At 36.5% G+C, this 24,903-nt stretch overlaps 2 long non-coding RNA genes across 2 annotated transcripts in view; one reads left to right on the top strand and one right to left on the bottom strand.

The window, feature by feature from the left end:
- LOC125328879 overlaps positions 1-24,903 on the bottom strand; it is a 69,628-nt gene that overhangs the window by 34,127 nt on the left and 10,598 nt on the right. The window contains exon 2 of the long non-coding RNA XR_007204927.1: positions 15,098-15,174. This is a non-coding gene — a long non-coding RNA (uncharacterized LOC125328879). The remainder of the gene's footprint in view (positions 1-15,097; positions 15,175-24,903) is intronic.
- Positions 1-24,903, top strand: part of LOC125328880 — a 38,662-nt gene that overhangs the window by 7,902 nt on the left and 5,857 nt on the right. Inside the window, exon 3 of the long non-coding RNA XR_007204928.1 lies at positions 19,211-19,353. This is a non-coding gene — a long non-coding RNA (uncharacterized LOC125328880). The remainder of the gene's footprint in view (positions 1-19,210; positions 19,354-24,903) is intronic.

Here is a 24,903-nt window from a genome sequence, read left to right as displayed (position 1 = left end):
AGTCTGTGGTTTTTTAATACCCTTTACTTGAGTCACTAGCATAGGCAGACCTGCTTCTTTACTTGGCTCACAATTCAAGTATACAGGTCACTTTTCTATCAGGAATTACCAGTCAAATGCAACGTGTCAGAAAACCTAAATAGTACTATGTCTCTAAGTAATTTGAGTGGTGCCATCAGCAAAGAAATGGTCATCATAACAGATAGGATCAGCCAATGCTTGATAATAGATTACTGGCAGCACTTTAAAAAATGATTTGTATTTTTTGAGTTGCATTTTAAGTGGGATGGGAGGAACTGTTGGAAGAGCACACTTGTTCAAGTTTTGAAAGTTTCCTTCATGTAGCAGATGTTAAGCTGACCAAAAATGTTTTTTAAAACATTTATAATATGACTGCTGCTAATCTTTGTGATGAGAAAACCCAGAGTCTGGAATCTTCCACTAGAAACTTCTCTCTGGACACTGAAATGCTTCCTTTTACAATCTGGTAGTCATGGCTCTGCTCAGATCAAAATGATCTGAAGATGATTTTGAGGTAAGAAGATGTGCTAATAGTTTTCTTAAGACATTTCATCCCAAAACCTTAATTTTGTTCCAGTGTTGGTTTAGGAGGTTAAATAGGTTAATGGAAAGGATATGTAACTCTGTAGTACCTGTTTATTTCGGTCATGCAGCACTTAAGACATTCAATTACATTCCTCGGTCTGCAGCCAGAGATCAGTGCTGAAGGTGCAGATATTGCACAGTTTATTACTTGGCTTCCTGTGTTTTGCAGTGTGTAATGATGTGTTTTGAAAACTACTGGTTTGGTGCTCATGGCAGTTTTAGAGTAGTTGGTGCAGTGCAGCAAGAGTGACCAAAGCTATGGAACAGTTGCTTCTTTTACACATGCACATTGTAACTGAGCTCAGTAGAAATCCGAATCTGAAACTTAAAGGCCCCAGTTAAGGGAGATTATCACCCAGAAGATGACCATCAGGACGGTGGCTATAGGGAGGTATTTGGCAGAGGTGATGCTGGCTAGCAGTCTACTGCTCCTTCTGGTGAAGAGATTGAACAGCTCACCAGGTGGGGAGTGATGTGGTGAGACTGTCCTAAAATCCAGTAACTTAAAAAAATTTCAAAAGTTAATGTTTGCAGTGGCCTAAAGTAGAAGCAGGCATGGAAAAAGTTAGATTCTTCTCGTGCCTTGCACCTTCTCAGAGACACCTCGTAGCAGCATAGAGGAGCTCTAACGCTTTTATAAATCCGACACATTAACCAGGTAATTTATAGTCATTACAGTCAATATGTGTTTCAAACATCCAAGAAAAGAATAGGATGGGGTTATTCCTGGCCAGTGTTTGGAAAGATGAAAAAGAAATAACAGGAAGATGTTTCACAGCTTTTTCAGAACCACAACTCAAAGGAACCATTATAAAGTGAAGAAGTAAAGGCCAGTGTCGCCGCCTTGCACAGAAGGATCTAAAAACTTTTTGTATTTTCTATCTCTGATTTCATTACTCCTAATAACTCGTTTCCTGATAGAAGGTAAAGAGGCACCTGAAATATAGATTTGAGTTCCTTTTAGTTAAACCTTTATCTCTTTGTCATAGCGAGTTTTTTTCTTCTGTAGTTTCATTCATCTGCTCTACTGGAACTTTCAGTCGCACAGTGTTAAAATATGGCTGTTCTAAGCTAATATGCATTAACTTTTTAAAACCTGTTTTATACATAACCTATTGTATTAATATAAAACGTTAAGGCCATTTTTTCGTTTCCTGGGAATGGCCCATTACATTGTGAGCAATCTACTCTTGCTTTTTTAGAAAAGACTTTGAACTCAACACAAAAGGAAAATATAATCATGTACAACTATAAAGACTGCTTTTTTCCCTTTTGTGCAGAGTAACAGAGGTGGATGAGTAGCATGGTAATGAAGAGATGGACCGTCTTTATTAGCAGGCTCGGTGAAAGGGTTCTTTTCAGAACTTCAACTTTTCTTATCTTCTTAGTTTTCATGACGTCTATTCGGACTCTTTCCTTTTCTTGACTTTCTTTTAAATATGTCTAACAGACTGGCAAAGCCAAGCCAGTTCATCCTTCTTTCCAAAGAAGGCTAGATACAAAATCTAGTGGTTTAGATGCTTCCATAAAAGTTTTTCATAAATTTAGAGAAATATTGCTCTTTGCATTGCTTAGGAAATAGTCATGTGTATTGAAGTCTCACAGTCATTCTTTATTTCTCTAAAAACAAACACAGCAAACCCTTGCAATGATGTTTTTATACTGTAGTTAAAGGAGACTAATGATATAGGAAACTTCTTTGAGTAACAAAATAGAACTAGAAATAACACTTAACCCTCTGTCCTAGAAATTGGTTAATATAGTAGATTTGTAGAGGACTATTTGATGATCTCTTGCCCTGTTCTACAATGTGCTCCACAACCCTTTTTGATATTTCTCTGCTCCTCCTCTATGCTCTCTATTTTTCTGCTGTTCCTCCCACTCTTTCTGCTTCAGTATTCTTTGTTATATAGACAGTTCACTTTTAATCTTGCTCAGTTAAGGAATTCCACTACAATAAAAGGTAATTGCCATGTGATTGCAAAAAATTCAGTCTGGGTGGTACAACAGATGAAAACTATGTTCCCTTCTGCCATTCTGGTGCAGAGGAAGTATCCCATCATCACTGTGTTGAGCTCTGAGGAAGGAACCTCAAAAATAACAATCAAGAAACCAGAAGCATTATTTATTATCTGAGGCTGGGAAACTGGAACCTTACTTTGTTGACTGGTATTTGCCTGTTATAGTATTATAAAGAATATTACAGTCCCCTGTGAAGGACATTTATTGTTGTATTATTCAGAGTGATGTATCAGTCCAGTAGTGTTGCTGTTTAACGTGTTTATCTTCAGTGCACTAAGGTGTTAGTAGATCTTGGTTTTGGAAGTATGTGGCTTTTATACAAAGATTGCATAGCAAAATCAAAGCATAAATAAGAAATTATGAATTGTGTAGACTGAAGGATACAAATAATGTCTTAGCAAAGTTGACTCTGGTTAGATCTCTTGTTATGAGCAGCTCAGAATAATGAATATGATTAGTTTGTTCGATAGATGATGTGTTCCAATGAAACCAAATGCCTGCTTAGTGGAAGATTTACAATGCACTTATCTTCAGTATACAGAAATAGCTTGAGCAGGTGATTTAAGGCCTTTGTTGTAACAGGTGAAAAAAGTAAAAATTTATAGAACTGTGAATCAGTTAGAGGTATTTTGATATGAGTTATCTAGAACGTGCTTTAGAAGGATTAGATGATCTCCAGAGGCTATTCCAATCTCAAGGATTCTGGGATTCTGTGAACCATGATTTTGTTTTGTGTATAAACTGAATCAGTGGTTATGTAGAATTTATATTTCACTGTTTACAGGAATTTAACCAGATCAAACAATCTAAGAGTGTGTATGTGTGTATGTATGTATTTCAGCAATAGCATTACCATCTCAGGGAATTAGACCCCCAAAACTGACATGAATTGCACGCTTATTAAATAAACCAGTACAAAGTGATTTACACAGATATATAAGAATTATTTTATATGCAAACGGAAATCTTATGTCATCGCTGACAGTAAGTCTGGTTTTAGCTTTTCATCAGAAGATTATTTAAGAGCTGGTTGTTGTTATTTAAATTAATTGGCTAGAGGTGGATTAAACTAGATAAAAGAAAGACAGTTAAAACAGTTGTAGTTTCGTTTTCAGTTTTAACCCAGAATGGTTACTATAATCTGTTCTTTGTAGCATGGACTTGATGGACTTTTTTTCAGGATGAAAAATATTTATCCAAAAGAATTCATTAATTATAAAGCAGACATTTTTGCCAACTCTGTGAACTGTTTAAAATTCTTTTTAGATATGAGCACCATTTGTAGTTAAAGTATCATTTTCTTCTGAGAAATTTAATTTTTTAAATTGGAAAAAAATTTTTCTTGGAAATACACCAAGTGTTGAATTTTTAGGGAAGTGTTGATTCTTTTTTTTTTGATGTTTAAATACAGAATATGTAACTAGAGATACCTTCTGTTTCTTTTGGGGTCTTCAGCTGTATGTGACTGCTTAGAAATGTAAAAACAGTTTTATACCTAATGATAGTTAAGAAATAACAACATGTATCTTGTAGACAAGAAGCATAAATGCTCACAGTAGCGTAACAAGTCCTGATGTGATTACTTTAAATTGCCTACAAGATGTATAACTTGGCTACAAGTTCCCACTCCATCCTTCTTTCTTAAGCATTGTAAGTATATTACTGTGTTGAAGGAATTCCATGTTTAGTATAAGTCATTGCCCAGTATGACGCTTTTCAGGTGATTGTGAAAACTCTTGAGACCATATTCTTATAATGACACTATAATTTTCATGTATATTTCAAAAGAAATATATACATTTAAATGGGGATTTTTTTATAAATTCCAGATTATTAGTCTCTTATTATTGAGATTCAGGTGTGTTGCTGAAGAGCTGTCTGGAAGGTAAAGCAAAATCTTTCAAATGCTTTGCACAAAATCCCTGTCATCTTTACATGGTTTTCATTCATTGTGCCAATAAGCTATCAATATTAATATTTCATTTGGTAGGAGAAAGGCATAAAGACAATTTGCACAATCTCTCCAAATGGTGTGGTATCTTTTCCAAGGGTTTAAATACATGAAACATATCTCAGCCTTACTATATTTATTACATCTTTCTAGGTCTAGTGGCATTAATTACTCTGTAAAAAAATGAATTTGGAACCTGAGTTGAGCAAGAAGTGTTGCAACCACTGGAATATTGATATACCATAAAGTATATGAAAACAGCCTTGCTTTAGTCAGTTATCTGGCAAATTGGGCCTGTACTATCTTCACTTGCAATACAAACAGATACATTAATCTATTAATGCCCATTTCAAAGCATGAGCTCTGTCAGTTCAAATGAACTTCAGTAAGAGCTGTTCAGGTCTAGGCAGCCCATAGGGATAACACAGTTAAGGCCTATTGGTTTCTGTAGCATGCAGGCTGCTTCAAATCCATCTGCCTTCTGCTCCTTATAGTAAGTGCTGATGACACAGTAAGAAAATCCCTACACATTTTGTACAAGTCTAAACAAGACTGGTGATGGGTATATGGAATATTAGAAGGTAAGCTGCCTGAAAAGAAAGTGTATGGGCACGTTCCTTTTGCTCACAGAAATGTCTGTGCTTCTGAGAACATGCACATCACACCCACTACAAAACCTTTAGCCCAGCCACGTACTCTGTAACACTGGGATCTCCCTGCTAGCAACAGTGGAGCTACAGTAGGATATGACCTTCTACAAATCTACTTTGGTCATCATATAATTGTGTCATCATACAATATGTCAATATTTATTCATCATACAATAGTGTCATGCATATCCAGTTACCAGAAAAAACCTCATCTCCCTAATGAAACAGTGTGTGCAGACTTTCTGACATAAATCAGACTCTGGGCTAAGAGGTAAAAGGGCCTCTGTGATGGGACATTTTCAGTGGATGGTGAACATACCCCAAACACTGCTTGTATGCCGTGCAGCTGAACGGGCTTGCTCAGCAAATCTCTTCCAATAAGCTGCTCGCGTGTGTGCAAAGACCTCAAATTTTGCTTCCCTCTGAAATACTACATTTAAATTTAGAAAGTATTATAAAAAAGCTGGATGAAATAAGAAAAAAGATCAAATGTGAAGCAAATTGCTTAGATTTCCAAATGAGATGAGCTGAAAATCCGTGACTGTAGCTTTATAAAGATCAGCAAACATGTATTGTAGAGGTATAAAAAATAGGAATACAGGTTTACTACTTTCAGTTACTACTTCTCCCAGTTCAAGACTAGAGCAGAGATGAAAGAGAAGCACCACAGATTTAGAGCTTAACTTTGAAGCTGATGAATTATATTTTAGATGCAACATGTAAATAAATGTAATCATTCACTAGTAAAAGACATTTGCAAAACCAGTAGGTTAGCAGGACCGAACAGAGGATATTGAGAACAGCCACAAATATTTTGGACAAGACAAAAATAAATGGCATTGTAAATATTTACTGATTGGACCAGAAAGAGAAAACATCTAGAATCAGGTACTTTATTATAGTCCTCAATAGGGCTTACTTGCATTTTTTTCTGAAATACTTAGTATTTGCTGCTGTCAGCAGCTGAATGATGAGTTGGATAAAGCAATCATTTGATTAAGGATGACAAATGTAGTTTTCTTCTGTTCCAGAAGAACTAGGCTAAATCCTGTATGCTATTTTGTCATCTTCCTCTGAGACTATTGACACAGATTATTCCTTTAGGTAAATTTCTTTTTACTTATTGCTTAGTGTTCAATAACTTAGAAGGAAATGCACTGATTGTGTATTTCTCTTCATCACATATAAGCCATCTCATAGACTTCAGATGAAAATGGTTACTACCCAGACTAGTGTTGGCTTCATGACACACTAGTACATTGCACACCCTTCTAGCAATTCCCAAGGAACATGTCCTGGTCTGGAGGGACTGTTCAACCCATGTTGCTGGCATGAATTAAACTAAATGGCACAGGTAGTTGAACTGGCAGATTCATGCATAATACCTCATTGCTTTTTGTGGTTGAGAAAAACAGCAAGACTTTTCTGCTAGTAAATTGTTTCATTTTCTTTATCTCAGTTACACTGGTGGGTATACAAATATGGAAATAAGGTTAAATTTGGCTCAGCTTCTGAAAAACTGAATTTGAACTCATGCTTTAAAGTGCAGATGCAGTGTTGCTGTGAAATATGCTGCTACAACTGTATATCTAGAATGAAGGAAAAAAAAGCATTATAGAATTTAGTGAAAGATAAAGCTGCTGGCTGAAGGGTGACAGGCTGCTGTAGCAGCATTTTTTTTTTTTTGTGCTAAGCTTTTGCTTACTCTTGTTAAACAGTCTGCTCATAGTCTTTTCCATAAATTCAGAAATATTTCATTTGAAATACAGGCTTAGGTAAGCCATGGGTTTAATCACTATAATGATATGATTTGCAACTCATTTGGATTTTCATTTTTAGCTAAATGTAATACTATTTTATGACACTCAGACACTTGTAATAAATTCGTTTATAGCTGCTTGCTTGCACACAATAAAAAACCCAGTGGCTTATTTTTATGGAAAATTTGTGCAAACTGTGTATAATGTTGAGCAAGGGCAAGAGATTTAAAAAAAACAGAAAAAAAATAATGTGACCTTTTATTATTCTTCCCATTCTTAATCCTTATTCAAGGAGTTAAATTATTCTAATCCATATAGGACAATTGCAAACCCTAGATTAATAGTCTGGATTTATTGCTCTTTCAGTATGACGCCTACTCTGGATGGTACTACATGATACATATAATGGCACCTTGTTTTTTCATCCATGATGCTTGTGCAGTATTCTTTCCCATTATAATTGTTGGACCAAAACCTAATGTGACTCCGTAAGCTCAGCTTGAAGTTTAAGATCCCCAAAATTCTGGAGGAACAGAAATGCTGTTCTCATTGCTGACTGTTGAGCTAAATGTGCAACATTATATATGCATACCAAACCAGATATGAATATAACTGGAAGGCAGCAGTCCTGTTTTTATTTACTGGTGTGTTGATTCTTACTGTGAGATCCTGGTTTTAATGGGGAAATTGGGAAATAGCTTGTGTTGAGAGTAGAAATATTTTTTTTACTGATGCTTCTTGTAAAGAACAACAGAAAACACCTGGCTTTCAAAATAGTTCAGTGTGGTACTTGTGTGGAGTATTGTGCTGCTGTCATGCTCAGACAGGAATTGTCTCACCTTTCTTTCTTTTCCGCTTTCCTGTAGCTTATATGTGTCATCTGAGCTGAATCACCAATAATATGTAAAGCATTTTAAAATTAGGTTAGAAATTATAAAAATTACCTTTCCTTTGGCAAAATAGCTCCTTTAGTGTGACTATAATAAAACAACATGCTAAAGGTAGCCATTTCCCATGGTGTATTTAGACAAGGATGCTTCATGCTGTGTTTGGAGATCACTGATTATCAAGGGAGCTATTACTGATAATGAATATTGTGGTATGTGTACAGATACGTGGCTATCACAATAAGCATAGAGAAAAACAGTTAATATTTTGGAATTGAAGTTATAAAGCATTTTAAGCACATCTTTTGTTAGTAATTTCCTCAGCTTTAGTACACATGTGAATGAAGATCTGACCAGTATTAATATTTTGATACTCTATCTGCATGTATGTAAGTGGTGTTTTGTGAGTAGGAAGAGAAGTTAAAGTGGTGTAGTAAGTATTTAGAGTTCCTGCTTTCTTTTATACACCCACACTACTGGAAATGTTCCACAACTTTAAAAGCAAATCTGAGGTCAAGAAAAAGTCAGTTTTCTTGTTTTATGTTCTAATTCCAACAGTTCTATATTATCACTGTTTGACTTAAAATTGTATTTTGGCAGAGGGGGAGTAGTGCTCTTGAATTTCTTTAGTTGTTATTCTCTTTATCAATCAAGCTTATTCAAGGTGAGGGAAAAGCCTAGGTGAATGGATCAAATAAAAAGAATAGGGAAAGAAAAGGGAAACTGCTATGGGCCATGCTGATAGCATGAAACTCCTAGTGGCTCTCAATCTGTGCACATATTGTAAATAAGTGAAGTACTGGGAAGGCAGTAGGAAACAATACATATGAGGCATTAAACCATAAATTTAATCACTGATCCAATTTTAAATTGCCAAGTTATTTATTTAATCTTTCTATAACTACTTTATATAAATATAGTCTGAGAGAGAAATTTCAGTGTGACCTATTGCTTCTCCAAGGCAAAACCAAAAGGTCCATTTGAAAACCTTGTATTTGAGTGATTAAATGAAATGCAGTTATCAGAGAGTGAAGCTTCAGCCGTGTAAGAACTTGTGCTGAAAAAAAATTAATAGAAACTGAATGTGAACAGAACCAGAAACTGTCCATTCAGACACTGCATACTCAGGAAATTTCATGACTTTTGAGGGAGGCTCATGTCTTAGCATGCTGTCACTCCTCCCAACAAGTCATGGACCTGTAGATCTGGTAGGAACTTCAGAAGTCACCTAGCCCATCCTCCTGCAGTGTAATGAGATCAGTGACAGTTCTATAATTCCTGATTTCTCTATTAATTAGTTATTATTTATCCTTTCATTCTTTATTTCTTCGTTACCTTATTTCTTCCTAAAAAATTTCCTAATAGACAACCTGCAATCTCTTCAGGCAAGCTATTCAGTCTTCGAGTATATTTATGGTTAGATTTCGTCCCCTACCTCCCAATAGCTAATATTCCTTTTTTTTCCAGTTTATTATTTCTTGCCCTTTGCAAAATACAGACAGGAAATACATTATTACATTATTACTTTACAGTGTCCTTTTATATCCTTTAACACTGTTACCATGTTGCCTCTAGTCCTCTCACACTGAAACCATTCTGAAATACCCAAAATTGGACATGGTGCTTTTGCTGTGGCCTAAGCAATGCATAGCAGAGCAGAGGGATTACTTCTTGTGCCCTGCATGTTATTATCCTATTTATTCATTTCAAGATCATGTTGCTCGTTTGCTTTTTTGGTTTATTGAAAGCTTTCCTTTTTTGTTTTGCTACAGTGTGCTCAGATGTAGAAAGATCTTTTTTCTAATGCACACTAGATGTTGTACATTCCCAGGACAAATGTCAGTTATTTTTAAAATATGTCAAAACCAAATTCTGACTCTAATTTTAACCTTCTACATGCTTATTGTGAGCAGCACTACATGACTTGCCAGAGATTCCAGCTGCTTTTTTATGATCATTTTCCAAGCAATGCAAACACACAGAATATTCTGATCTGGCAGACAGAGCCTGAATGTTAAAGTGTAGAACAAAGTGTATTATAATTAAATTATTGCAAAGAAAACTGTGTGCAGGCATATATTTTTATGCTTTCATATAGGCTTCTGCACACACAAGCACATATTTTCGTTATTCCATACTATGGGATAGGAAAAGCAGAGTAAATGCAAAAGTGCCGGGGCTTAGCTGGTCTATCTTACACTACCCTGCTTGGGCTCCATTTTCCGTTTGTTTTGGTGGAGACTGCTCAGTGCCTTTTACTTTAAGAAGGAAGTCAGCACTACATATTTTGTTCAGTCAGAAATAAATTTGAATTTTAATTTCTTTGAAATCTAACCCCTCACAGTTGGATGGTTCTAAGAAATTCCTGACTACGTGTCACTTGGATGTGGTTCCATCCATGTGTTTTAGAATATTTTTATATCATATGCCCTTTAAAGTTTTCCTTCACCTGTATTTCAGAAGAAAAAGTATTTCTTAGTTTAAAAAATATTGTTACTGAATTTCAAATTACAAAGTTGTGGTTATACAAACCTAAACTTTCAAGTTTTGTAAGGTTATCAATACTTTTAAATGTATTATTTTCATCTGACTAAAACATGCTAAAGGTGGTTCAACGGTTGATTCAGTCTCAAAGAGAACTGCATCACAGGCAGTGTAGTCTTACACAGACAGCTCTTCCTCAAGTTGATGGAAAAAGGCGTCTGTATCCACACAGAGAATTCTAAACTTCTATCCTACATACATAGACTTTAATATCTATGTGGGCCCTTTGAAATCTAATGGACGCCAGAAAAATACCATACTTCTTTGGAGAAGATTGTCATAGCAGGGATTTACCTATATTACATATATAGGTATTACAAATCTCCCTCTCTCTCTCTCTTTCTCTCTCTCTCTCTCTTGATCTTTCTCTCTCTCTCTCTCTAAAGGCTAGCCTTCACTAGGTGCTACAAAGGAAGATATTATATATCTTAGCTTTTCATAACAATCTTTATATGCAAACTTTCTGATTGATCAAAACTCACTTGTAATGAACTAATCAATGTGGCACTTTGCAATGTCAAACATTTCTAACCTTTGATGCATTTTCAAGTATTTCTGGAAGCATGGAATGGAGTATCTGTGGTTTTGGCATTTAGTAGTAGTAATCTGGATCTATATTATGGCAGTCCATTACTTAAAAGAAATCTGGATTACTTCTTTTAAAAATGTTCTTCGAGGAAGGATGCAAAGATAGCTTCAAGAGGGCTTAGAAATCTATTTGGCTTGTCTGCTGAGAGACTTGGCTGCCCATCAGTCTCTCTTTTATACTTCTGGGTCTGAGTAATGTGTTTGCTTCTAATAATGTAAAAACAACTCCCTTTGTATATTTCCATGAGATCAGTACAGATGCATTCTTATAGTTCATTGAAGTTTGCCTGACAGTCTGTTGAAAATATAATTGCTGAATCATCACTGCCTGCCCATTATGAGTAAATCCCTCTTACCTTTTGAACAACATGACTCATTTTGAAGGATACAAAAGCTATTCATTATTGTTATTGCTTCTTGGCCTAAGTGGTTGCCCTGAGTTTGAGATCCTGCAAACTGTTTCTGTTGGAAAAGAAGCTCATGATAAGAGCAGAGGATCTCTGTACAGAGCTTCATTGAAGAATGTTCGAAGGTCTCATTTTGTGCTTGTAGGAGGATCTAAACAACAACAAACAAATTCTTCTCCCTGTACCATCACCAGGTTTCAGCACAAAATGTATGGAAATTTTTCTAACAACAATTTTGCTAGAGCTATTCCAGGCTAAATTTCGTGTTTTCTTACTGATTTTTTCCTACTTGTTGTGTTTCTCTTGTTTCTCCCTTATATAACGGTAGATAGGTATTTCCTGAAATCACCTCTTCCTGGTGCATTTCAAATTACTGCAGTCTCACATGGACCTCCAGAGTGAGTGCAGGTGTTTGCACTGTGAATTGAAGGCATTTGTTTTAATAAAGAACTAAACTTAAACCATACAAATACAATGCTGTATCAGCTTGGAAGAAAAGAACATGGTGTCTGTGACTATCAGCTGGACTATCAGCTCAGATTTAATATTATGAAAATTGAGTCTCTTTTCCTTCTATTTTATATATTCTGTCTTTTCCATCTGTCCAGACCAGCAACCTTGCTATCATATCAGACTCTTTGTGTTCTATTTCTGGGTTATGGATTTGTCTGGAAAATCTATGAATTGTCTCTTTTCTGTGCACTGATCACCTTGTCTGTATAATCCTTACAAGTACTTTTGAAAGCATATTGGTTCTGGACTCCAAAAAATGTAAGTATGGAAAGGAGGCAAATTATGCTGCCATGAGACTGCTTCTTCAGGTAATATGGAATATACAATGCTTCAGCTGAATTACTGACTTCTGTATTTCACACTGCTCAAATTACATGATGAGCGAGTTCATGTCAGGCCAAGAACTAGAACTGAATCCCTTCAAACCCAAAAGAGTTTGTTAAGATTTGACCCATCAAGCTCTTTCTTTATGTCTAATCTGTCAGAATCAACTGCGAGACCTGTGAATAAGCCTAATTATTTCATTGTCATAGAGCTGGCTGAAGAATACATGCACAAAGTGTTAAAATTTTAGTTTTGTGTGGTATCCTGAGATACAAAACTGCCTTCTGCACCTTGAGCCTCTTGAGAACCAATCTCCAGACAACTTTCTCCTATTCCCTGTATTACCTCTCACAGTTTCTTCCCTCCAGTTTTTTACTTGCACCACCACTCAGCCCTTTCCCTTTTCCTTTCCCTTTCCGTTTCTCCTTCCCTTTCCCTTTCCCTTTTTTTTTCCCTTCCCCTTCCCCTTTCCCTTCCCCTTTCCTTCTGGGCCTATCTCCTCCCTAAGCCCCCTCTTAAGCTTTAGTTACTGTCACCATCTTTGACTCTATCACAAATAATCTGTACAGCATCCCAGTTCTCTCTCACTCTTTTCTTCTTGCCCTGTATCACACAATTCTCATGAGCATATTGTGCTTCAATTCTCTGCCCCATTGCTAGGTGCAAGATTTCACTTACCAGGAGGCAGAACAGTGGTCTAAGGAGAGCCACGTTTGGATACCCTTGCTGTTATTCCCCAGTGGCTGGAAGAATAGGACATAGTGGTGGGGATCACATGGCAGAGGAATACAGAGTATTCCTATTGCAGGATGAGACAGTTTGGCCAGACAGTGGCGGTTTCCTCTCTTGTTTCAGGCCATGACTCAGACTAAGCCAGAAGTGCAGAATATGTGATAGAAATTGCAAATTGAATGGCTAGAGGCCAACTAAATCTGTAACTTGGCCAGTAAGACTGCCCCACCTGCCTAAGGCAGATGACATATTCTTTGCAATGACTTTCTGTGTTTTTTATGATAACAAGAATCAGCCAGAATCTGAAAAAAATAAAATAAATGCTTTTCTAAACAGCCACTAAACCACAACTTTCTGGAACTGTTTGGGTCCTGCTGGACAGCTGTGGTTGCTACTTTTCAGACAGAAAAAGCCCTAATATTTTTGAGAAAATGGATGTTGAAACCCATATAAAATGTTCTTGATCACTCAGTTTTCCCCGTCATATTTCCAACACAGAAGCCTATCATTCTAGCAGAGGTACATCCCATTGTCAGTGAAATTTCACCCAAGCAAGGATTTCATAATAATGGGTTTTGCAAGGCACATTTGTAACAAACAAATGCCAACCATTCCTCTTCTCTACTGCAGGGTAATTGTGTTACAGTGAAAGGCTTTTAACTATGAATCTGACTGAATTGCTCAACCCCCCAGGAGACATTCCTGGAACATGAATTTCAGTCTGGCATGCTGAATGCGCTGTTCCTGCAGCTGCTGCTACCACTGACCAGATACTCTGTAGGAGGGGAGCACTTTAAGACAGTGGTGGCAAGGCAATCCTGAGAGAGCGTGGGAGAGAATAGCGCTGCTTCGGAGCATGAATAGCATTGACTAAAAGCTTCAGCATGGATTTTAGAAGTGTTCTACACAAAACACCCATCTGAGTAATAAGAGTCACTGACTGTCATTCTGCTCTGATCACAGCCTTTTGACTGCTTCACTCTTTGGTTAATCTCAGCCAAAAAAAAAAAGTAAAAACAAACGTACTTTAATATTTTTCTGGTTATTTTCAACCCCAAAATCAATTAAATTCTGTCATGTACTATACTACTTACAGTGATGAACAGCTGTGCATCAAGGAATGCCCTTTCTCAACAGTGTCTGGTTCATATATTCATTTAAAGAACATAAGCATGGGAAGGTGCTTATTATGGAGTACCTGTCATAATTTTGATTTATACTTATGAAAGCATGATGTTGGCAGTAAGCTCCTGGAACTTTACCTTTTGCTTTTCATCTTGGCGCCCTGCCCAAAAGAAATGAAGATGCCCTGTTGCAGTTCTAATTTTCTTTTGGAAAACAATACAGAAGCACACTTCAAATAATATCATTCTCTTACCCTATATTGCTGAATATGTAAGGAAAGGAGACAAGACTTAGAGAGTCCTTCTATGGATACTGTCTTTTATCAGATTTTTATCTGATGTCAATTACCAAATTTCCTTTGTGTTCCCAAACTAAATTTACTCTTTAGAAAGTTCAAATTAGCATTTTAAATGCTATCAGTGCAATTTAGGAAGCCCTGTGCTGCTCAGAACCCTCTTCTCTCATCCCTGGGCTGACCACTTTCTGAGTGAGGGAAGAGTCTTTCCAAGAATTAGTCCCAGCACACAGTGCTTTAGGTAGTAAAAGACAGCAAACTGAGAACAGTGTTTTAATTTCTCATTGTATCATCTGTGTACCATGTGTACCAACATGCACCAGCATGTTTGTATGATTAATCTTTTTTTTTCTGTTCAGGAAGTAGGTGCAAACCTAAACAAAGCAATGGGAGACAGGATACTTACAACAAAGTGACTAATTTCTTTTTGGCCAGTGGACTGAGATGAAAAACAAAAGATTTCCGAAGCCTTATGACACACGCAACCACTATCCTCCTTCTCTAAAGGCATTTCCAAGAACAGTAATGCACGAGAAAACCCCTAAAACTGTTTAACAGCATCTTTCACATGATCAATTCTAAGTGCACTCAGGGCTGCATGTTGTTCTGATATGCAAACTATTCTAATGCACAGGATTTCAGAGTCATGCTGGAAGATAAATGGATGGGCAGGGGCAATTTCAGGACACTTACCCACTTTGCAAGGTCACAAAGTCCCAGATGATGTAATGGTTCAGCCATGCTCATAGGAACATAGATGCCCCAACAGCCTGAAAGAGAGAAAATGGGCGAAGTGACTGATTCGAACTAGAAGTCTGTAGCAATGGTATTTGAAATCTAGGATATAGGAACAGGCTATAGGGCCAGGGACGTGGGAAATACTCTGAATGAAGGAAACTCATGACACATGAGAGAAATATATTCTTTACGGCTAACCGGGATCAAGTGAGTTCTCTACAGCTTTGAGCGGGCTGTTATAAATGTGGTGGGGTTTGTTCTGGTGCTGTAACTCAGGGATTACTCCAATCACATATTTGCAAAGAAGTATAAATGTGTTTAAATATGTATGTAGTCTATTGAAGTATTTTTATTTTGTCATTTCCTCAGAGGAATTTTTGCTGTTCATTTAAAAGGATCCTTCAAGAACTTAGGATAAGTCCTATGAAGAGCTGCCTTTGTCCATTCAGATTTGGACTCTCTGAGATTTATATGGTAATAAACAGCTGTCATTACTGGGGTACTGCAGATGATCTCAAGGTGTGCATTGTAACTACATCCTCATGCAGCTCAGCAGGGGGAGACCCCAAGCAGTGTTCCTCTCCAGAGCTCCACCTTCCACAGAAATCCCTTAGCTTGAGGGTTAAAAAGTAGCATTAAGTGGTCCAAACAGGTCTCAAATCCAGATGATGGGGATTCAGATCATGTGAAACTTTGCAGTCTATACTTCCCAGGTATATACAAGCTGTAAATATGTCTTCAGATCTTACATGGTAAGAACTCTAGAATGAAACAAACAAACAAAAAAATCTGCCTAACATCTAGAAGATATTTCACTTTAAAAATTAGATTTTTGAAAAGAAGTAGAAACTTCTGAAACTCATTATTGATTGGTCTGATAGACAACAAAATCTGAAAAATATATTCCTGCATCTCCCTTGCTCTCTTTCAAATGGGCTTGGGATATCATGTATCCATTTTCTGGGCTGTATCAGGGAATCTGCCAGACCTAACATGTTTTTTCCATTTTCAAGCCTAGTAAGAGTGATACCCACTTTTTTCAAGTTTGTTGAATGACATGGGTACAGGTTGCACACACACAAAGAACATTTTGGCTCATGGGATTATTTCTAACCTAAGAGTGGCTCTTGGTTGACACACGAGAAAGAGAACTTTTATTAGCCTGAAAGCAAGCTTCCAAAAAGCTGCTGGACTGCAACCAAAGAGGAGGATGACAGGCTGAGTGGAACACTAGGCTTATAATTCTTTTATTTCTCATTTGTGCTGTTTACAGTTCTGAGAGTTCCTTGACTTGTTGGCAAGTCTCTTAATAATCTCAGCCAAAAAGCAGCCTATTTAGTTTGAAGTTTAGGTTGAAGTTCTTTTTGCCTATAATAACAACATTTAGGGGGATGTTAGCTCATAAAGGTAGATCTTATCTCTTTAGAAACCTTCATGTTAAGTACCTGTCTTACACAGGTACAATGACAAGGACAAAAAGAGCACAGAAAAGAGTTGTCCTCTACCAAATACAAAAGAAACCCTGTAAGTGGGAAATCTGAGAGTGATGTGATGCTATGTGTGTAGCCCATACAAATGTGATTAATACATAACAAGGGCAGGGCCTGTGTAAGGTTAATTACTACGCCTGAGGAACATGCATTCTCCAACAGAAAACAGAATAGCTGGGTACAGCTGGGGATCTCCTAAACTAATCAAAATACATGTAGGTCAGCACTTAAGCTGTGAGATTGCTCACAGGACCCCAGATAGCTCAGGTATCTCATTCTGTTGTTCAGACTCTTAAAGAAGTGTTTAAAACAGTTACTACAGTTGGCTAAAATGGAATTTTTTAAAAATAAAAAATTTATTTCCTTATAGTGAAACTCAAGATACTGACTTTTTAATGTCTGTGTCAAAATATGAAAACATAAACCAAGTTCTTGAGATGGCTAAAATGGATATTTTTAATTTATATTTTTAAAAACTAGTTATTTTTTTTTAAATCTGAAACAGTAGTAAAAATTGTTATAAAAATTCAAACTCCACAACTTCTCCAGGAAGTAATTATAATAGCAAATGAAGGATTTACTTGAACATTTTTTGAATGTATCTCTCATTCTGTACCTTGACAATATGAGAAAAGAGATACAGTATTCTTCCTACATAATAAGGTGCTGAAGGCAGAGACATTGTCTTTGCTTTCAAAGTGTCCAGCATATTTTAATAAGATGGTGTAATACAGCCACGTGTGCAGGCATATTTATTTTTCAATTGAATATCCCACCTGTTTCCATTTTAAAAAGATGAAAAATGTCTACCTGAGTCCCTCAACAATTAAGCAGTAACTGTACATTGCACATTTTCATAAGCGAATATATGTATTTTTCCACATTAGAGCTAATTTGATGTGACATCAGTGGAAAGCAAAACACACTTCTTTTGTAGTTTTAAGGATCTCCTGGTCTTTTTAGATTTGAAGTGCTATTACGAAATACATGTAACAGGTACAACCTTGCAGAATTCCCATAATATTGGCATTATGAAGTTTTTTACCTTGAACTTCTTACAACTCCCAAGGCAGCAATTCACAAAATTGATGACTTAATTTCTGCTTGAAATTCTGAACTCAGGAATACATTTCAGGTGCAGCCCCCATCTTTTCCAGTGGAGTTGTGAACTTAACCATAGTCCTTAAAGCCACTGGTGATTAATAGCTTGAAAATAATTTTTCACAGCTTTTTTTGCTTAGTTGTCTGGAGACAGAAGCTGAAATATTGGTGCAGATTGTAGAAACTTATAAATTCATGTGGAATGACTCATGGGATAATTAGCATGGCATTCTCATGGAACATGTATTATCGACTATCTAGATCTCTTTATAGTTGAGAGGTGTAGAAAATATGTCTTCTCAGTAAAGGCCTATACAGCTCATTGGTATAAACCAGGAAAAATACCATCCTGCCTCTGAGAAAAGTTGTGTCCTGTATAATACTGAATATTCTACTAAAATTTCTAGCTCAGGACAGATTTGAACAGTAGCTCTGCTACCTTTCTTCATCCAGTGAAACCCAGAGAAAGGGGAGAAGGAACAGGATCGTCAGGGATGGAGAAACAGCAGGACAAACATTTTGCATAACATACTGCCTTAAAGTAACAGTACACGACACAGAACTTCACGGTGCCAATGCTACTATATTGGGAAGAAGGTTTTTTGACCTGATTCAAGTGATGGTTTACGGCATTAGGCACAGATACCTAAGGCTGTATTACTGGGATAGTAGCACTGCCATTGCCTGTGACAGGGTGCTTCTAAGTAAGAAGCCTCTTTCAGTTTAAGAAAAAAAAAAGGTAACTGAAAAACATTTCTTTAATTCATTCCTTATCGTGTTCTCTTTATAATCATGTGGAACTAGTCGATGTTTTTGGAAAGGTTGTGCCGGGATTCAGCATTATCAAACTGTTCCACTGATTTTTGTGGTAATGATGATTCAGTTTCATATTGGGTTTTTAAATTTTGATATATAACATTTTGCAGATTAGTGAAATAAAGCTTCCAAGTAAATACAGATGTTTTAGTTGGGGGTTGAGGGGGAGGAAGACATTTGGTAAATTGTGCTTCCGAATCATGAACAACCTAAGTGGTGTTTCTGCGTTGCTTAGTTACTGTTTCTGTTTAGTTGGCAATGGTGTTCACTGAAAATATTTTAGTTTCTGCTCCTGACAGCTACAAACGTGGGTTCACATGTAATTTTATAAACTCATATACTGTTAAGTGGATGCCCAATACACCTCCTCAAATGTGAGCAATGGATAGCATTGCCAAGTTGCAAAGTCAACACTGAACAGCACAGTCACGCTCAACTAATTTACAAAAAGTTTTCACTGGTTGGTCCATTTCTTCAGCTGCTAATAGTCTACCCTGACATATGCAGAACAAAGTTCAACAGCAAACACGAACAATTTGCTAGACTAGTTGGCAGAAGCCAGACTGCACAAATGGCCTCAGGAGACTGATGCTGACTTTATGCCAATTTCAAATCTCTGCTCACTCTCCCAGTTTACCAAAAAAGCTACTTTTCCTTTCAGCCACACTGCTAAGGGCAACATACGGAAGCCTGCTATCTGACTAATGCTTACCAAGTGTTACAATGCTTGAGTGGAGGGAAATATGCAACCTTGTGACCCTGAATCAGAATAGCCAAACTCCATCTGCTCTGAAACTTCAAACGGTAAGAACGCCTCCATTTCTCACTGGACATATTTGGAGATAAGGACTGGCAATGACTCCCATCTTGCTCATTTTAAGCTGCAAAATTTTCATGAAAAAAATTGAAGAAAATGTCTATTCTTAAATTTTCTGGGAAGAATTAATCTTAAGAGTTAAGGACAACCCTCAGATTTGAAGCTTAAGTGATTTAAATGCAGTTAGGAGTCAAAAAAGTTACAAAAGACTTGGTTGTACTGTGAGCTGATGCAACTTCACAGTTCAGATAGCTGCAAAAACACAAAATGTAAAAGGAGCAAATGGAGCTATTTACAACATACAGACAAAAATGTATTAACATGAGTGGTGGAATGACATATCACACATGCATGTTGTTAGGACCAAAATATCTTTGGAATTTGATAGTTCTCCGGAAGCATTTCACAACTCAAGGAGCTGCATTCAATACAGTAAAATCCTGTGAGATACTATTTCAAATAATAAAAAGAGACTAATCAAAGTGTTTAAAATTAGTGGTAGCTTATCTTGAAAGGATCATATGATCACATTTTTTATCTGCAAATGGAAACAGTGAGAACTACTTAAATATATACAGTTGGTGAACTTGTGTCTGAGACAAACAACATTCTCTAACTTTCTTGGAGCATGATCATCTTTCATGAAGTTTTCTGTGGTAAAATTGTGTTCTGTTTTAGCCATGGTAAATTCAATATTTTTCCTTTTTTATTTTTTTTTTTTTACACGAGTTTATCCAGAGAAAGCTCAGAAACTGCAACTACAGAATCTCATAAAACCAGAGAAGAAGAATGAACAGGTTACTATAGCTTACAGCATATTCAGCATATTAATCAGTGCCTTTCACAGCAAAATTAGTTATGATCCTTATGCTTATGGTATTTGTTGCAAGGAATCCTTATGACAGATATATTAAAAAACATCAATTAAAAATACCACTGATTCCTCCTTAAACAAACTGACTCATTCCAAGTGTCAGTACTCCTGAAGCCATGTGTTTATACCCACACTAGAGTATGACTGAAATCTCACTGACATTTCCCCCCCGAAATATCAATATAATGCTTTTTTCACATCCTGAATAACTAGTTTAAAAAAGAAAAAAAACACTAAAGGACCAGTAAATTGCATAGGAAACACTACTAACAATTAATGATGGTTCTGCAGTTTAAGTTTGGTTCAATTCTTTTGTCATTTCTTAGTCCGATAGTTGTCAACTTTGTGCATCTCATTGACTTCTTTGAATCTACCACGAGGAAAACTCTAATCATTGTATACCATCTTCACAGGATGGGTGCCTTTGACTATTGTTAGAGATCACTCTTTTTCTACAGCGAGAGATTATTTATTTATTAAATGAAATAACTTCATTTCCTAAAATGCTTACAATTACTGATAAGTAGATTTACCGTCTGTAGTACCTTTCATGTTCGGCCCTAATAAAGTGGACAATAATGTCAGAGACTTCTTGTTGTTACTTTTTAAACCATCACTTTTATAGTGATACAACAATAAAAACTTGAAAAGAAATTATAAAAAAAAAAAAAAAATTGAATAACACCCCTGATCACATAAAGACTTCAGTATATACAAATTTGACCATCTCTATACCACTGAAGTCGAACAATTTCTCAAATTATCTAATGCTGCAAATATCTTCAGAAATGAATGCAAAATGTTAATTACTCTCTGCCTGCTTTTAAAAATAATTTGTATATCCTCTTTGACAATAGCTAGAACGATAAGTAAAGTAAGAGCATTTGGCTTAGAATAATCTAGGAATATACTTCCATTATCCCACACATTGCCACAGACATTTATTTTCTCCATCTATATTTTTCCAGATTTTTTTCTTGTTTCCCTATTATTTGCAAAAATGTGGTCTTGTACTGAAAGACTTTCTAATCCTGCTTTTGGAGGCAGGAAAGAAGGTTGGCACATTTTTGTTTGTTTGTTTGGGGTTTTTTCATGACGATTCAGGCGGAACATTTCTGGTGACAGCCAAAGGCCCACTTACCTCCCACAGGCTCTTGTCCAGCAGCCTGTGAGCTGATAGTTGGATCTGTTTTCAAACAAAGTCTGATTTAGATTTATCTAAGTTTGCCAGTCTAAGAAGATTTTCTGTTTTATCAGGAATTGAACAAGCCCAGTTTCATAAATGAATAAAGTTATTTTTAGATACTTTGTTTTGAAGAGGATTTCTGGAATTTTCAACTTAAGCTCTTCAACACATTTCTCAGTCAATTGGTCTTTTCATTTCTGGTTTGATACATACCTGTGCAGTTCACTTACAAGTATTCCTGTCTACTGTCTTGCCAGTTAAATTTAATTATATTAATAGAGAGAAGCATTAAAGCATCATGCATACTGATGAATGCAATTCACTTTGCAAATTATTTTTATGGCAATGTTAAAGAAGGTAGCAGGTAATCACTTTGTATTGATAGAAACAGAGAGAACAGTTCTGTTTCTTGCAGTGGAATATTAAACAGCAAAACCATTGAGAATAACATAATGATCTTTTTACAAATGGTCACGTTGCAGAGATGGTCACTTGGTCACACATCCAAATTAATTCACATTCAGTTCTTTTTTTATTTAATTTATGAGAAATCTAAAAAGCTGTTGTTAAGATTACATACAAATCCTACTTTTTGCACCATGAGGAGATCAGTGATTTTGGTTAAAAATAGAATTAGAAAAACAAAAATGGCAAGACCATAAGGCAGTAGTCTAAATTAAGGCACAGTAATAATTTAAAGGAAGCAGAAGGAAAGTAGTATAAGAAGAGATAGAAATCTCATAAGCTTCTTGCACTACAAATGCTGATAAGTGAAGTACAAACCCATAACTTTTAAATTCCTTTTGTAGAGTGTCTTGTATTTGAGGTGTCTGCTATGGCATAAAGTATTCTTCTGCCATAAAATGAGCATAATTTTAATAAACTGTGCTTTTGAAATAATTGAACATGCAAAGTACCTTAGAGCATAATATTAGTAAATCTGATTTCACATTCTAGCAGTTGCAAGTGCAAAAGCATCACACAACAGTATGATTTACCAAGCACATTAATACTCTTGGAATGCTTGTTAATAGTAACAAAATTCTGGCATTTTTTGTACCTACAAAGCAAATGTTTGTATGTCTTGTACCCAAAAGCCTTAAGGTGATGGATTGAAGATTTGATTCCGCTTTCTCCAAAACCGCATGTGGCATAGTGATTAGTAATGTTGTCTCTGTGTCCTACGTTTATGGCTGACAGGATCTACAGGACCATCTCTGCATAACTTTCATTGGTGTAACGTCTATATTCCACTCTTACTCCAAACTGACTCGAGTTAATGGCAAAACTTCTGTGTCCCTCAGAGCTTTTTCTTGGGCTCTTTGTACCATACGGAAGCAGAGCTGCTAGCTTGTTGTAGATCCCCTGTCAGACTGCTGCTGCATGCTTGCTTCCCAGAAGAATCCATATAAAACAGAAGCTTTCAAGGTTTTCTTCTTCCTGTGCCCCATGCATCTGTTAGCTTTAAATAATATCTTATGGATAAACTTACGTAGTCAAAATAAGAGACTGGGTACCTGTGTCATCTGGGAATATGTAACCGGTTTGTAACAGAAGCAGCTCAATGAAGGAAGACTGCCTTCCTGTTGGAGTTTTCTGTAATTCTGAGACTATTGCATTATTAAAGTACATAGTCAGTAGTAGTGGATGCTTCTTACTAAATGTCGCTGCTAAATATAGCTGTATTAAGTCTTCCAGACTCTCCAGTGAGCAAATGTAAGAGCCTTACCTTATAAGTAATTAAAGTTACTACTCTAAAGTCACCACTCCACTACTGTCTAAGTCTGGAATTTATGTGCTCGAGGCCTTAATACTGAAACTCAAGCATGTCCCCAAAACAAAGCTGTATCATAAACATCAGCGTAGGTGCACTTCATCACTGGTGATAATACTATGACATCAAATATTTCCTTTGTAAAGAACAACACCAATAAGCTAATGCCTGAAAATTATTTGGAAGGAAGTGAGTGTAGCACTGCAGCATTTTTACATTTGTTTGGTCTTGCACAATGCTGTCCCTCCTTTCCTTCCTGCCCAATACTATTTTAGTGATATTCAAGGTTTTTAAAAGAGGCCAGAAAACAAGAGCCAGGACTTGATGTCCATACTAGTCACAAATGGCAGCTGTAGGGCAAAGACAAAATGTTGTGATCACAATCAGTGCCTTTTTTCCTATTGAAAAGACTCTTTCTGTATTCACATAGGGTAAACTCAAAGGAAAAGCACAAAAAAAGGCATTTTCTCTTCATAGTATTTCTTTGGCACAGATGAGAAGTATTTAAAGTACAGCAGATGTGCCTATGCTGCACAATGGAAATGGAATCTTTATAACATCTGTTTAAATATTTTTACTTCAGTATATATTTTGCTGTAACTGGACAGTGGCATGCTATCCTCTTGGTTTTCTTTCCCTGAGCTATGTTAGTTTCAAATATCTAAATGTTCTACAAGATTATAGTAAGATGACATAGTATTTCTCAGCTTATTGAAGGCAAAACTGAAAATGCCTTAAAGAATGAAATTTGTACAATTTGCGTATTTCCCTGGTTTATCTGCTAGCAAATATTAACTGAAGCATTTTTGATGGATTTGTATACTATCTTCTCTATAGAAGTATCTTGTAACATCATCTCTTCCAGGGAGAAGAAAGCCTAGAATAAATCAGTCTCTTTGCCAAAGTGAAATGAGATTGGTTAGTCAGAGACAATGTGTGCTTATATCACTCAAAACTCCAAAACCTTAACTGAAAACCTAAAATTTCCTATGTGAGTAAACCTGAAAAAGATTGACAATATAAGTAAATCAGTGCTTTGCTTTTTTTGTGTTTTCCCAGAACTATGCAGAAAGACCTGTAGTATCTGTATCCCCGATTCACATCAATTTCACCCCAGAAAACTTACTAGGTTGTGTAAAACGCATAAACATAAAAAAGCTCTCCAAACATTTTAAATACTTTATTTAAAAACTGTTTTGGCAAAGGTGTGCTTACAAAGTGCTGCTATTTTAAGGGGCTAAACTACTAATGAGAGCAAACATAGGTACTTCTATGAATTCCTCTTTCCAGAGGTCTGCTAAGGAGGAAAAGGAAAAGGATGGGTGCATGTGCTTCTAAAAAATATCTAGGGGTGACAACATTTTTTGATGAGCAAATAGCTCACAGGTTGACCAGTTTTAGCCCTCATGATGGGGCTGTATCACATAATCATGTGATAATCATGGGGACAGTTCACTCCAGGATTTCCTGTGGTCCTTTTACTCCCCTGCGGGATGGGGATGGGCTAGTTCTCAGTGCAGCCCAGCAGTATTGCCCTCAAAAGACCTTCCTAGCATGCTTACAGCCCTCACTGGATATTCAGAATATCCAACAGCCTTTATGTTGTCATAGTCCCCGGAGATCCTCTTCCATGCCAGCCCTCTGAGGCACCCACTAGGTTGCTAGAGGAAATATTCATATGCAGTAGGGAAAGCTGGCCAGTA

This window comes from Corvus hawaiiensis, chromosome 7, assembly GCF_020740725.1.
Source record: "Corvus hawaiiensis isolate bCorHaw1 chromosome 7, bCorHaw1.pri.cur, whole genome shotgun sequence".
Taxonomy (NCBI): Eukaryota; Metazoa; Chordata; class Aves; order Passeriformes; family Corvidae; genus Corvus; species Corvus hawaiiensis.
This window is presented reverse-complemented; position numbering and strand designations above follow the sequence as displayed.